Source organism: Castanea sativa, chromosome 12 (assembly GCF_040712315.1).
Source record: "Castanea sativa cultivar Marrone di Chiusa Pesio chromosome 12, ASM4071231v1".
Taxonomy (NCBI): domain Eukaryota; kingdom Viridiplantae; phylum Streptophyta; class Magnoliopsida; order Fagales; family Fagaceae; genus Castanea; species Castanea sativa.
In genome coordinates this window covers 48,306,222-48,323,163 of record NC_134024.1, presented here as the reverse complement: position 1 = coordinate 48,323,163, position 16,942 = coordinate 48,306,222, and the positions used below count along the sequence as shown (strand labels likewise).

General features: G+C 32.1%; 1 pseudogene; it reads right to left on the bottom strand.

The window, feature by feature from the left end:
- Positions 1-7,753: 7,753 nt before the first annotated feature.
- Positions 7,754-14,925, bottom strand: LOC142618529 (putative disease resistance protein RGA1; annotated as a pseudogene).
- Between the last annotated feature and the right edge of the window lie 2,017 nt (positions 14,926-16,942).

Below are 16,942 nucleotides of genomic sequence, written 5' to 3'. Positions count from 1 at the left end.
TTACACGATGGACCACCATTAATACTTGATAAAAAGTAGTCCAATAACACATGCCCAAGTCATGGCAAAGTTTTCATTCATAGACTTTTCGTGCTCTTCTTTGGTCCTTGGTTGTGTTTATTGGTTCAAGCCCAAATCCTAGGATGAATGGGCCATTATGGATTCGATTTGTGGTGTTAGTTATATATATATATATATATATATATATATATATATATATATATATATATATATATATAAGTAAAGCTAAGAGAAAATTCAATTTAAATTTAAGTTGGAATTCAATTAGTACCTAATTTTGCGCCACATATTTCATCTAATCTAAGTTTTAAATTTTTACGCCAAGTGAGTTAATTAAGTGTAAAAATTGAATTTCAACTAGAGTTTAATCTTATGCCATATGTTCCATCTAAACTAAGTTTAAAAAAAAAAAATTGTGTCAAATGAGTTAATTTAGTGTAGAAAACGGGGAGTCCAATATAAATAAACCATAAAAAACCTAATCATAAAAATAAAAACAATTCAATATATATATAACCATAGTTTAGAGAAAATTCAATTAGAATCAAAATTGGGTTTTGCTTTTGTTAGCTTTCCATACAAAGTAGATTATTTAGATTTTTGTTATTATTATTTCTCTAAACTAATGAACATATTTTTTATACAGTTTCTATTCAGATATTTGAATGCGAAAATATTGAATGTAACAAACTATAATTGAGCTAAACGATCTCATACACCTACACCGTTCAATTTAAGATATATTACCTAACCAATTTATTATTTTTATTTTGTGTTGTATTTAGTAGAATTTCATAGACAATAATTGTGAATTGATATTGTATATTTAGATCCAATAGTTATTTTCAAAATTATATACGTAATAGCAATGTAATGAAAAATTTGACGTAACCAATATCATGAAAATTACAAAAAAAAGAAAAAAAAAACTATTTTAGTATCTCCAAATGTATTGGTCAAACTATATCCTATATGTTTAATAACCCAAAATAATATTAATAGCATCACTACAATTCATCATTCCCATGCGTAAGCTTAAGTTACATACTAGTTTATAATAACTATAATAATTGGTGCAGAAGTATACATTTTGTTGTGATTATAGTAATTAGAGGGTTGCATTTAACTCATCAAATATGATGAAGCTCACCCAATTCAACCTAACCCAAGCCTTAGGGCACGTTTGGTAGATTGTAACGATAATTACATAGGAATAGAAATAGAAATTACAAGGAATACAAAATGTTGTAATGTAATGCTTATTATTATTTATTTGTTTGGTGACAACATAATAATAGAACCCTGAAGACAAAGGATTGAAAGCATTTTAAATCAAACTTAAGATATATTTTAGGAAATATCTTACTCGTATAATAATATTTCCTAAAAACTAATATTTTTAAATTTAAAAAAGAGAGTAGTTATTTTTTATGATTTTTTATTTTCATAATTGTTTTTTGCATATGGAAAGTTTTTTATTTAGAAATATATTAATTGTAGAAATTAATACATCTACTAAGGAATAAATATTACATCTCTTTTAGAAATGAATAGTTATTTCTTATTTTAAAGAATAGCTATTCATAAGGAATGATTATTCCTAATAATAAAAATATAACTAAACTACTGAATAGCAAAACCATAGGAATAACTATTACATTACAGTGCCTATTACAGTTTACCAAACATACCCTTATATTGGATTTTCATGGATTGATAGATTGAGATGAGGATTAGTTTTTTTTTTTTTTTAAGCTCGAGATGAATTGGGTTTTGTCATTTCAGTTGGCAAGATTTTCAACCCAAGTGACTTGACCTAATCCATAATTTTAAATTTGTTTGTTTAATTTATTTTGGATTTTGAGACTTAGTTTAAATTTGTTAGTTTCATTTATTTTGGTATTTTGAGAATTCAAATATTTTTTTTCCTAATTATATAAAATGCAATCATGCATTGAATTATAGGCCTAAATAGTTAAATGAAAATCTTTTTTTTTATTTGACTAGAAAAAAAAAATTTCCAACTTGACCACCAAACCAAACACAACCAATGAGACCCAACCATATAAGAGCTGTGATGATGTTTGTCTTTTGAAATAATGAAAAGGGTTTTTCAATTGAAACAACTTTAAATGTTACACTCGTCAATTGGTTAATTCACACCAGGAGAAATGCATGAAGAGGAAGATACTTTTGTAATCTCAAGTTCAAAGATCCTTAAGGTGTTGTAAAGTAGTTGAGTAATTTGACATCTAACATATCTGATTATAACTCAACAGCTCAACCATTCAAGAATCTAACATGATTCTCTTTCTCTATCAAACAATTGCCTTCTTAAGATCATGAATATCTTATCAAGGATTCCATCATTTTTGAACGTATACAATTCAGCTTCATGTTTGTCACTGGATCTAAGAATTGGTTTCTTTCTTTTTCTCCATGTTAACAAGCCAATTCCAAGACCTCAGAAGTCAGAATTGCAGCCAAAACCTTTGCCTAATTGTATCCCCCATTCAAGTTTTTCATTGAATGTGTGAGATTATTTTTCAACTGACTTGCACGCATAGCCCAAGACCAGTTACTTGAATAAAATGGAACAAAATATATGAAAATATGGAAATTCATAAATAATATTGGACACAAAAGATTTCAATCACTTTTCTTGTCCATGATAAAATTTGTTTATCCATCTAGAATGTACTCAAGACCTTTAACAACCAAATTTTATGCAAAGATGTTGTCAACAAAAGTAATAGGCTTCTCAGTATTTTGACATAATTTTCAAGGAAATGCATCTAGGGAGATTTATTAAGTGCTCAATCATCTTACCCAAATACTTGGCTATCTTGGCACTGTCAGCTTGCATGAGCTGCTTTCTGTGGAATGTCTCATTTATATTTATGCTTCAATTGCTACATGAATATTTTTTTCTTTCTTAATTTACTTTTGTCTTAATTTTTCCACTCAGTTTATGATATGTCTTCATGTTGTTAAGAAGATTGAAGAAAATTCAGACATTGACACCAGCAATCACAAAGTGACACCATGCACCTGAAACCCATATGCACAAATCCACCAAGAAAAGTGGATGCCCTTCTCATTATATGACAAAATATAAAGTCTATATAGACATAAATGAGACAATATATTTCAAGGCTACCACTAATCCAATAGAAATATGGCCCTTCATGATTGAAAATGTGACTTTCTCAAGAAAGATCAATGGGAATAAGGTAGCAACCAAAAATTTGGTTCATTATTTTAAGTCATAGATACTTAGCTATGAAGTTTTCTCTAATGTTCTTATATCGACGATGAGAGTACAATTAATCAAAAGCACTCTATCTAATTTGCCCACTTATTTTCTATCTTTATTTCCTATACCTGCTGTTGTGGCTAACCAAATTGAAAAACTTTAGAAGTATTTCTTATGGGGTGGCATTGGTGACAAAACCCAAATTTCATTTGGTTAAATGTGCTACTGTTTGTTCTCATATTTCTTCAGGTGGCTTGGGGATAAGGAAGGTAATACTTTTTTAATGAAGCTTTGCTTGAGAAGTGGTTATAGAGATTTGGGATTAAGAAGGCTGCCCTTTGGAGGCAAGTGATAAAAGTGAAATATGGCTATGTATGGGGTGGTTGGTGTACAAGGTTTGTTAATGGTCCATATGGTGTTGGTTTGTGGAAAAATATTAGTTGAGGTTGGCCTTCTTTTTCTCGCCACATTATATATGAAGTTTGGGGATGGGTCTAGGGTGAAGTTTTGGCAAGACCTTGGTGTGATGAGACATCTCTTGTAGTTAGATGAGACATCTCTTGTAGTTAGCTAACCTGAATTTTTTAGATTTTGCCGAGATAAGGAGGCTAGTGTGGCTAAACTTATGAAGTCCGCTAATGGAGTCCTCTGTTGGGATGTAAGTTTCTTTAGGGGTGTGTATGCTTAGGAATTAGAGGCTATGTCGGGTTTCATGGATACCATATATGGTTCTTCAGTAAGGGGGTTTGGTGAGGATAAGATGTGTTGGAAACCTGATAGAGAAGAGTTGAGTGTGTTTTCTAGATGCCTCTCTTGCCCATAAAGTTCATAGATTCTACCCTGTAAAGTGCAGAGGAAACCTTTTACCAAAGCTGTAATGACACCAGACTAACCTAAAATTGGGATCAAACCAATAAACATAGGATCATTAGTAAAATATAAAACTCTTCATAGATGTTGATAGGTTGAAATCCCAAATTTTTATCGAGAAACACTTATTAGCCGAGTACTTATAAGCGTATCAAGTGTCAACAATGAAAACCCTATACATCATCAACATTATCCATGCAAGTAGAGCAAAGCAAATAATATAGCACATCATGCAAGCAATAAGAAAGACATAACTAATGTTAATTTTTTCCCCGCATCCCACATTATACAGCTAGTGAGGAATTTCTAAACCTTGAGCATGATAGTAATAACCTAGCAGGAGGACCATATATTATTGTAATATTAAAACTATGGCCTTTTAATCCAATAGAAATATGGCCCATTATGATTGAAACTATGACTTTCTCAAGAAAGATCAATGGGAATAGGGTAGCAACCAAAAATTTGGTTCATTATTTTAAGTTGTAGATACTTAGCTGTGAAGTTTTCTCTAATGTTCTTATACCAACGATGAGAGTACAATTAATAGAAAGCAACTGCACAGAGAACTATCTCCATGAAAAGGTGAGGTAGAATTGAGGCGAATATTTATTCAAAAAGATAAATGCTTACTCCTAAAGGGACTGGCAGCATGGCTTTTAAAAAAAATAATATTTCTCTAAGAACCTTGCAGGTTTATTAATGCTCCTTATTATCAAAAGTGATAGAAGGTTGACCTCATCCTCGATCTGGAGCAGTCATGTTCTTATCATCCTCAGTCATACAACTGCATAGAATTTCAAGGCATTCCCACCACAGGTGACCTCGTCCATGTGTCCAAAACATTGCCATGATTTTGGACTTGATTGAACCTAGAAATAAAAGTTAACATGGGCAGATAAATGGATTCCTCCATGCTACACTAATAAGATACAACTTATAACATATAAACAAGGAGGTTAAAAATGACTAGATATATTGTCTTCAACCTGGTGAAGAAAATTTATGAATGAGATTGGTAGAACGAGGACTGAATATTTGTAAGTGCATGTGTTATTTTTCATGATTGTGCATCTTTGAAGGTGCCACCTATCATATGATCCAAGTTCACATTAGAGGAGAAGGGCATCTACCTGAAAAATCCAAACATGCAGGATGGTATTAAAGCACAAGAATATTGAGAAAGAATATAACAAAGTGAGTGCAAATATGAAATAACTCAACACTCTTTTCTTCTCTGAATTAAGTTGTAATAGTATAGGATCCAATGATGAAACAAACTGCAAATCCAATCAATATAGGTTAACATACGGAGATTTGGCCACCTATATTTGTTGGGAATTTTCTTTAAATGTATATTTAACTACTAATTGTTCAGGTAAATATTTTCAAATTCTTTTGATACTTCCTTCTTTTCATGGGGAATTGTTGGTCGAGTATTTACCTATCCTAGCATATAATAAGATGTAATGACTTACAATATTATTATAGCAGTTCTCAAACTTTCTTTAGATAAAAAAAAAAAACAGGTGTCATCTTTTTATTATTTTTATTTATTTAAGTGGCCACCATAAATGAAGAATACAGATAAAAGTTAAAAATTGTGCAAAACTAAATGCGTCAAATCCATTAGTCATGGAGCTCTCACATGGGAAGAAAGACATGAGAGAGAGATGTGCTTAAGGTTCAACAACCTTTGACAAAATGATAATTACTAAAATAGGCGTGAAAGTTTTGTAGAAAGATCTATAATTAGCTTTGATTATTGTGAAAACTATATATTAGAAAAATCAAGGGAATTGGGATCTATGTAAATTGACTTATTAGATTTCACAGTAGCAGGTTAGAAAGAAGTTCCCTATTCACCTGAGTCAATTATACCTTTAAACACTTTTGATCAAAAAGTTTAAGAGGACAAAGTTCAGATATACCTTAGCACTTTTGATTTTAACTTCCTAGATAATGTGAAGGGCTAGGTGTTGTTTTTCCAGAGGCCTCTTGCCCATAAAGTTTATAGATTCTACCCTGTAAAGTGAAAAGGAAACCTTTTACCAAAGCTGTAATGACACCAGAATAACCTAAAATTAAGATCAAACCAATAAACATAGGATCATTAGTAAAATATAAAACTCTTTATATATGTTGATAGGCTGTAATTCCAAATTTTCATCAAGAAACACTTATCAGCTTAGTACTCATAAGTGTATCAAGTGTCAACAATGAAAACCCAAGCTATACATCATCAACATTATCCACGCAAGTAAAGCAAAGCAAATGACATAGTACACCATGCAAGCAATAAGATAGACATAAATAATGTTAATTTTTTCTCCACTTCCCACATTACACAACTACTAAGGATTTTCTAAACCTTGAGCATGATAGTAATAACCTAGTAGGAGGACCATATATTAAAGACCGGAACCAATATTAATAATTTACAGAAAGAACCAAAAATTAAAAACCTATAGGAAGTACCCAAAACCTTGAAAATGATAGTAAAAAGTACCTAAATCTAGAAGTCAATAGTCTTCATTAGAGGATTTAGCTTGCTTAACATCCAGGAGGAATCATGGTTTTTAAGTGTAATATGAGATTTAAAAAATATAGCCTTCACACACAAAACTATATATATCTTCTCTAGTGTTTTTTGAGTAAAAAAAATTGAAGTTTGTTATTTTGGATTACAATAACTATGAAATTAATAGTTAGTTTCGAAAATTTTGAAGAAGCTATGCATATGCTTACCACCAAACATGTGGCAAGCAGGAAATTTTTGTTTCATCAAATATACACCTTTGGTAATCCTCCAAACCTCAGAGCTATAGCAAGTTTTCATGAGCCGGTACATATCAATAAAGCATGTCGAGAGCTAAAAAACCATTGCAATGACAATATAGATTCTTTACCAAAATTACCAACAAATTTTGAGAGAGCCACGTGTGACCTACAAGAAAGACTGATTCAATCAAGTGCACAGATGAGACACTAAGATACTTTAATGGCTAATTTAATGTCTTTCTTTGTTGCTTTGACATCATCATGGATTTCTACGCATTCAAACTTCGAAATCTCACCAGGAAAAGAAGTTTTAAGCTAAAGGAATCCCTTTTCCTTAGAAGAACCTTCCACAAAAACCTGACAAACCTTCAAAAATAAGAGGCATCAATTATATTCAAAATTGTGTGAATCTCAGCAAACAAATGGAGGCCAAATTTACATGATAATATAGTATAAGTGTCAAATTATACACAATACTCACCAATATCTCCTTGGCATTGTCATCTTGATTTAGAACAATCTTCAGTCTACTGTCCTCTTGGGGCATTAAGGCCACTCAGTAGATATGACAAAATTTAAAATACCAAAATTTCAAAACAAATTGACATTTGGAACTAGCAATTGATGACTAAAGCAAACTTCTTCTTGGTAGTCATCCACTTCCATCAAATTCAAATTTTCACATTGTTGGCTAATTAACCAAATATTCTAATGCCATTAGGCATTTTACACCATACAACAAAAGATCAAACTTCAAATTTTTTTTTTTTTAATTAAATGACAAAGCACAACAAAGAGTTTCATTTGAGTAACTCCAATAACCAAGAAGCATAAACAAAAAATCAATAACACACACATGACTTAAGTTACTAAAACATTGTGCAAATTAGATAATACATGAAACATGAATGAAATCATAGATATAAACACACATCACTCCATTAATTATTACAAACACTAAATGCACACTACAATATTATTAAAATTATTTACAATACAAGTGAAGGCTGAGACTTTCCGTGCCGCATGTGTATGGCTGAATTGATAAGCTGCAATGTTTTAAATCATGGAATCATTAGATGAATATAAATTGAAGAAAATCCGGTACAAAGAAATGTATATCCAATGCAATCACTAGATTTAACATTGAAAATTAAAAATATATCTCACCAGTGGCAATTTTAAGCACAAGGAATATCCTTTTCTAAGAGAACAATCTCCCAAGAACATCTGTTAATTTAGAAACGAGAATAATCAAATATATAGATTTCATATTTGCTTGATAATATGACTTTAAATTGCAATTTACACACGGATCATGTTTGTTAAATATATTAGCAATGTGATGTGTTATACCGTGTTGTATATAATAGAGTAGATGTAAAAGTGGAAGCATAGAATAGGAACAACGAGAACACGAGAGTTACATGGTTCAGCCTCGTCGACCTATGTCCACAGAGGAAACCCTTAGGGGCTTCATCTTTATTATGTAAGAGTGTAGTACAATAACATGTGTTACAATGAATCCTAACATGAGTATATATAGGCAACTAAACCCTAGACTACTAGTACAAGTAGGAATGAGCTTGAGCCTATTACATTGGGCTAATATGTCTAATATATCTCTAACAATGTTAATTTGTTTTTCCTTTTTAATTTCATATTCTAGCATCGCATTCACTCTTAAAAAGAAAATATAGGCCAAGTGAATTATTAACACCATGTTCAATTCACTTTTAGAGAGAGGAAATGAGAAGATTACAAGATATTTGTCGGGGACGTTTTGCAACAAGGGTTGGAAATGCGAGAATGACCCAAATCTCCCCTTGGGGGTTCTTTAGAGGTGTTTATTGTGGAGAATCAAGCCCAAAATTCCAAATGTATAATGAACAAAAGGCTAATGGTGCTTTGACAAGAGAGAATCAAAATGCTAATAACAAAAGTGCAAAAAAAACATAAAAACATAACAGGTCTGAAACTTCGACCCATAGTCACCGAGAAGAGGAAATTGAGAGAGGTTGTGAGGAAGAGAGGGAAGGTTCCCTGTACTCATATTTCCACCCCTAAGGTTTAGAATTGTGAGAATGTTTCTTGGCTTAGTGAGTTTTTGCTCTTAAGTTTCAGCTCTATGGGAAAAACGTGTATCAATAGGTTTGAAACTTCAATCCACAGTCAGCGGGAAGAGGAAATTGAGAGAGGTTGTGAGGAAGAGAGGGAAGGTTCTCCTGTACCTATATTTCCACCCCAAGCTTTGGAATTGTGAGATTGTTGATTGACTGAATAAGCTTTCGCTCTGAAGTTTCAAGTATGTGGGTAGAACGTGGTTGATTCATTTTTGAGTTGAAGAGAGAGTTTTATATAGATTTTGGGGTATTTCTAATGACTGGTTTTTGAGTAGTGGAAGAGGCTTTTATCCACCATGATACTAATTTGGTGTTTTGGCTTGGGCTGCTTTTGTTTAGGGAAGAGTTTGGCATGCTTTTAGCATGATTTTGGAAATAAAGTGGCTGACTCTATTAACTATTGTTTCCTTGTCATTGTAGGCTTTTGATAGTTGCATTTGGTGGCTACAATAGGCTAGCTAATTAGTTTAGGGTTGGCTGTGTTTTTTGGGTGGAAAAGAAAATATGGTAGCAAAATTAGGTTAGAGCAGAAACTTTGGGTCATAGTCACCCAGAGCAAAAAGCTGTTTTGGGGTGCAAGTTTTGGATACAAGACCTCCATGAGCCTGAGGTGCTACCAGCATCCCTTGCCCACTTGGTGGCACGCACGGGCTAGGCTCATGCAAAAGGTTTGAAAGGAACCGGCCCATACCCTCCAAACCACACTTCCTCAATTTCCCCCATAAGTCGCATGGGCTTGGGCCATGCTTAAAAGAATGAAATAAAATATAATACATGAATTGAGACCACAAGGAAGTTGGACTTGGTTGAATTAAGCTTGTAGAAAATATGTCGCGAAAATGAGTATCAACATTATTTAAAATTTTGTCAAATGGGAGAGAAAGAAAAGAAATTTTTTTTGAAGAAATAATATTTTATGGATAAAGTTTAGCTACACAATTAGTTGTAGCCTTAGGCTACAACCTTACTCAATAAAATAAATATTACTACATATTCTGAAAATCTAACCATTGAATTGCATGTTTTTTATGCTTTCACATGTCAAATTTTGTATAAATTAGATATTATTTAATATATGATCTATAAGCTTATATTTTATTCATAATCCTAAACTACAAAAACTTGTAATTTAAACAATTTATTGATGACATAACTATTGATCTTTAATTTTCTATAAATTTTGCAAGCATGGAGGATATAAGAAGAAGATACAATCTAATAGTGGATTTATCAAAATTCATATCCAAAAACTACAACCAATTTTCTAGTTAAACTTTGTCCATATTTTATTATTTTCGTACTAGAATACTAAAATTGTCCCTTCTAAATCAAATACGTGAAATTTGAAGAGAAATATTTAAGGGGAAAAAAACCCAAAAGAATAGAGTTGATAATAATTTGTCTGCTCTTTTTTTTTTTTTATGGAATTTGTCTACTTTTTTATTTTCCATAGATTCAATCTTTATAACAAAAAAATGCAAATTATCTTTTACATTTCATATCTTACTTCTTTTTTGGTCTAATTACAACTTATCCACCTATAGTTTGGTTGAAATTTAAGTTGTCTGCCCGTGGTTTGAAATTTGGTACTCTACCCACCCAAGATTAGCTCAGTTAGAATTCTGTTACCCACCCTCTGTTAAAAATAAGGCTAAATATGTATTTTTGCTCTTTTTTATGTCTCTCTCCTTTTAAAAAAAAAAAAAAAAACATAAAAGAATAAGAGAAAACAAAATAAAAAATTGAGGATTTTGTAAACATTATGAACAAACATTACCACCACCATAGAAGCTTTTGTCAAGAATCATCTTTAGCAAAAACAAATTCCTTCATTCATTTCTAAGCAACCAACAAAGCCGTAGCATCTAAAGCTTAAATCAAACCAAAAAAATACCCACAAAAAAAAAAAAAATTAAAACTTCAAATTTGTTGCAGCTCCATAGCTGATCTGAGAAGAAGGCTGAGTTTGTTCCTAGAGAGATAGTATTTGACATAGTCCATAATAAATTATAATAGGTAACAACATCATCACCATCATCATGAATTAAAAGCCCATAACAAAAATACATGGTATTGAGACATTTTCCCCACACCACAGCCAAATATGTCAATGCACTACTTTTCTGGTCTCTACAAAACAAATTAGCTGGGTAAAAATCTAATAACAGCAATCAAACATTTACACATACATTCACTGTTAAAAATTTTCCCATAATATTCACATTCCTTAGTAAACCATTATTTAAAAATCAGCACCGGTCCTTTTTATTGCTTCCCAAAATAGTTGGAACATTGTTTGCTGCCAAACACAGCAAAGCTATGCCCCACTGTCCCGCCCACTATACCTCCCTCTACCTAGTGCTAAAAAAAGTAGGACACCACAACAAACAAAAGCAACACAAAAGTACACAGAAAATGATTATACTCACTAATACAATGTCTTCATACATTAACAGTGAATATAATCATAGATTTAATTAATCAGAGAGAGAAAAAAAAGTATCAATTCCAAATTAGTTGAGTTAGCAACTTTTGTGGGTATTTTTTGGTTTGATTTAAACTTTAGATGCTATGGCTTCGTTGGCTGCTTAAAAATGGATGAAGGAATTTGTTTTTGCTAGAAATGATTCTTGACAAAAGCTTCTATGATGGTGGTAATGTTTATTCATAATTTTTTTTAAACCCTCATTTTTTGATTTTGTTTTCTCTTATTCTTTTATGTTTTTTTATGTGTTGAGAAGAGAGAGATATAAAAGAAAGCAAAAATGCATATTTAGCCTAATTTTTAACAGAAGAGAGTAACGAAACTCTAACTGAGTTAACTTCAGGTGGGTATAGTGCCAAACCACAGGTGGTAAGTTGTAATTATCCATATTTTTTTACAATTTATTTCTATCTTAAATTATGAACCAAAGAAAAGTATAAAAAAGTCACATACATGATACATCAACGATTATTGCTATCTTTTTTTCTTTTTCTTTTTTTTGATGAGGAAATACTGCTACATATCATTAATATAGAAAATCAAGTACAAACAACTACATCAGAGGCAATAGCAACTTCTAAGACACTGAGGGTTTCCTCAACAATTATTGCTATCTAATCTGGCTATAATATGTATTACCCTTTTGTTTTTAAAAAGAAAAGTAGAAACGATTTCTTGGTTAGTTGTTTTTTTATTGTGATTTGATTCAACAAACAACCAGACGTTAGGTTAGTAAGATAGAAAAATAAAGCATATGTAGAAGAGGAAGAAGATTTTAGCCCTTACCTACTCAGAAAAAACTGAATTTGACCATCTTGCTCCAATCTTTGGCGACCTCTTGCTCATAATATCTCCACAATTCAGGACAACCCCTAATCTCCAGTTCTCTTAGGGCAGTGAGGCGATCCATCCCTTCTGGCAGAGACAATAATTTTGGGCAATTCAAAATATCAAGCTTGCGAAGAGAACTGAGATCGAGAGGCCACTCTGGCAATACCCCGAAGTTCTCACAATCATAAATTTCTAAATATTGTAGATTGTTGCCAGATCTTTTAAGCCATTGGGGCAAACTCATTAATTGCAGCAATTCGTCAATACAAAATGCTCGAAGCCTCGTCGGGTAGTCATCCCCTTCCATTAAATTAAGTTTTTCGCTATTTCCAATTCCCAGACATTCCAGCGCGGTTAGGTGTTTCATACCTTGCGACAAAGATATCAAGCTTTTACAATTATAGAAGTAAAATAAACGAAGGGCGGTGAGGCGTTGGATTCCTTCATTAAAACACTCTAGTCTAGGACAATTGTAAAAGAGCAAATATCGAAGAGAACACATGCACTCGATTCCATTGGCAGGTAAATGTGTTTGTTTTGTGGTTATAACAAAATACCTGAGGCTAACCATCTTTCTTATATCTCTTGGCAGCTCTTCAATCTCTTCACACCCCATTAATATCAAAGTTTCCAAATTTTGTAGATTGCAAATGGAGTTTGGCAATTTCTTTATTTTCTTATTTCCACATAAGTTTAGATATCTCAAATGCTTCAAAGTACCAATTGTGCTTGACAATTTCTCCAACTTTGAATTTCTTAAATTTGGCAAGCGAAGGTGCTTAAATCTTGAGATGCATGTTTCTACCAAGGATTCATTAATAATGGTAGAACTGCTTACATCTTCATCCCACTCTTCACATGAGAATTGAATAGTCCGCATTTTGTTACTCAACTTGTGTGAAAAAGTTATCACTGCATCAACACCCAAATTGTGGTCCAAAATTGAAATGTATCTAGCATTTTCAAATTTGTTGGTGTTATTAGAGTCTTCAATTAAGCAATAATCATTTTGTGCAACATATAATGAAAGATCATGTAATAGATCATGCATTTTAAATGTCCATGAAAATCGGCTTTCATCCTCAACTTCTTGAAAGAAGGATCTTGATAACAACTCTTTTAAATATTGTTCTCCAATATCTTCCAACTCTGTAGTATTGTTGTTGGACTTTTTGAGGAGCCCATTTGCCATCCAACACTGAATTAAGTCTATATTATCATATCTAAAATCCTTTGGATACAATGAACAATAAGCAAAACACTGTTTCAAGTATGATGGCAATTGATTGTAACTCAATTTTAATGCGGATAAAATGTCATCTTCCTTTTGCTCTAGTTTCCATATCTCATTATCCCTTATAGCGATCCAATCACGTTCCTCGATTTTAGAATAAAGTAAGCTCCCTAAAGTCTTCACAGCCAAAGGAACACTACGACATTTTTTCACAATTTCCTCTCCAATCTCTACTAGTTTTGGATATTGTTCATACTCTCTTTCATTGAATGCACACCTTAAAAATAAGGACAAACAATCCTTGTTAGGAAGACCCTCTAGATCATGGATTGGTCCAGGAACCATCATTGAGGCAACTTTGTGACTACGGGTAGTGACAAGAATTTTACTTCCTTGTTCTCCTTCTATTAACAAATTCTTTAACTCAGTCCATTTGTTACGATCCTCATTCCAAACATCATCCAAAACAATAAAAAATCTTTTTTTCCTTTAGAATACTTCGTAAATGAGCTTGCACTTCATCCATAGTCATGTTCTCACTAATTTCACCACCTGCGGATTTGAGGATTATTTTTGCCAATTTTAAAACATTAAAGTCCTCTGACACACACACCCATATTCTGTTGGAGCCAAAACTTTTATCTACCCTATCATCATTATACACCCACTGAGCAAGTGTGGTCTTGCCCAAACCTCCGATTCCCACTATAGAAATCACTGAGACTTTATGATCATCACTTGTGTGCATCAAAAGATCTATTATCTTTTGCTTGTCAGCATCCCTCCCAATAACATCACAATCACGAACAAAGGAGTGGGTCTCCCTATGCACAATTCGCTTATCATCGACTCGCTCCTCAAGCTGAAATTGATTTCTATCCTTTGCTATTACATCTAATCTCTCTCTGATGTCCTTGACTCTATGACCCATTTTAATACCGAAAGCAAGTGGATTAGAAGATGAAAAGAAACGACGTACCTTTCTACCAGTGCTTCCATGTGTTTTCACCACCTGTCTCCGTAGATCTTCACACTCGAATTCATCCAGCACATCCATGACATCATAAAAGACATCTTTGAGTTGCTCAAGCCAAACACTCAGGCCTCGGTTTTTCACTTGCTTCTCCTCGGCATCCAGCAGAACAGCTTGAACGGAGGTCATGGTAAGCTTAAGCTTTTTCAAATCGCTTGCTATGTTCCATGCCAAGGAAATCTCTTGGTAAGCAAGGGACCCTAGCTTGGCAATGACTTTTTCTGCAACGGAAAAGGCCAAGTCCGTCATTTTTCTTTTTCTGAGACGAAGGAAGGAAGAGAGAATGTTGCTTAAGTTGCTGTGGCACTAGACCAGTGTTTTGCTGCAGATGAAATGAAAGTGCTACATTTCTTTTTCGCTGTTTCTTACGTTTTCTTTGCGTGTGTGTTTTTTTTTTTCCTTAATAAAAAATAAAAATCCACGTGAAGGACAACTGTCCATCTTGCAATAAAACCTATATAAAATTCAAACGCCTTTTAAATTTAAGTAAATTTAAATATGAAGTTTTGACCGTTTACTTTTGCCGGCCACGTGGGAAGCAATTCTCCCTCAATCTTATCTCCTTGCAAGTAGAAGTAGCCAATAAGAATAGAGGAAAGAGAGTTGTTTCTCACCGTCTGGTTTCATTAAGCGAAACTCAAAATCAATGCTTCCACAGTGGTGACATTTTTTATGTCTCTTTACCAAAAAAAGACATTTTTTATGTCTCACATGTGACAACCTTTTTTTTTTTTATAATAAATTTATTCGATAATTGGGTAATTGGTCATGGAGATTAAATACTAATATGTTGATTTTTTCCCCTCTTTTTAGAGAATTTCTTTTATGTATTTCTATTTTTTTTTTGGTTCAAATTATAATTAATACACAATTATTTCTTTCATATGTCAAATTATATTTAAAAAATAAAAAGAATTTTCTTTTAATATTTCATCAAAATCCTTTAAAGTTCAAAAGCAAAACATGTGTGTGCATGTACACAAATAAGGCCTCAAATTCATTATATAATTATATACTATAGAATAAACTGTGATAAAAACAAGTGATTGTACTAAATTACAATGAAAAAAAAATTCTTCTAAAAAAACATATTTTTTAGATTAATTATACTTATCAAAAATATTAACGTGAGCTTATTTGTTATTATCTACTAACTCATTTGTTCCCATCAACTGCTCTAAAATAAAACTACTTTTCCCTGATTATTTAAATGGTTTATAACAATTTTTAACTCTACAACGTTCGAATTTATTTATTTTATTATTATTATTATTATTAATTTTTTTTTTTACATTTATAAAACTCTGTTATCATGCAAGGAACCAGGGACCTGTATATACGGTAAACAGAAACCATTACATAGATTTCTTTACAAATACTAGTAAGAGTTGCTCGTGCAAGGCACGTGCTGCTCCTTGAGTGGGAAAATTTAAGACAAAAATTTATTTTGAAGTAGTGTGAAATCACATACTTAAAGTTAGAATGATTATTTAACATGTGATTATTTATTTACTATGATAATTTTTTAGAACCACGTGCTACCTCTTGAGTGAGAAAATTTAAGATAGAAATTTATTTTGAAGTAGTATGAAATCATGTACTTAAGTTTAGAATAATTAGTTAACATATGAATATCTATTTACTATGTTAATTTCTTAGAACCTATTTACTAAAGACAACATCTACTCAGGAAAAAATTCTATTAAGAATGATAACATATGTCGTCGTCTTCCAACAATAAACAACTAAGTTTTGATAAAACATTGTCATATATGGTGGGCCTTAGTATGATATTTTATTATTTTATTTTTGAGTAATGTTACGTTCACAATCACAACAAATACTATGTGATAAATTTTTATTAGTTTTTAATTAGGATAACCACTTTAAACTATGCATTAAAAAAAAACCAACCGAAGAAAATTATGTGTGAAATAGTGAATTTTGGCTCACTAAATTTGACTAAACCAAAAAAGAAGTCTAAAAACACAACAAAATATCACAATATTTTTACAATACCTTTATTTTTAGTCGTGGAAACTGGAAAGTTTCTGTAAGCGCACAATTGCACCTGGACCCAAAGACAACTACGGGCTCAGGCCCAATGAGCCTTAAACAATGAAATTTGTAGAGTGTAGGCTTGAAATCTAGGTTAGAGGTACCGAGAACTTGACAAACAGGCTAAGAAGTACAAACACTTGTAAATAGCAAATGATAATTGCAAATAGACCTCCTCGGACGTAAGCCGAGGACTACCTTTGTACTATTTCTCTTTCTTTCTTAAAGATTACAATTTTTAATTTCTTTC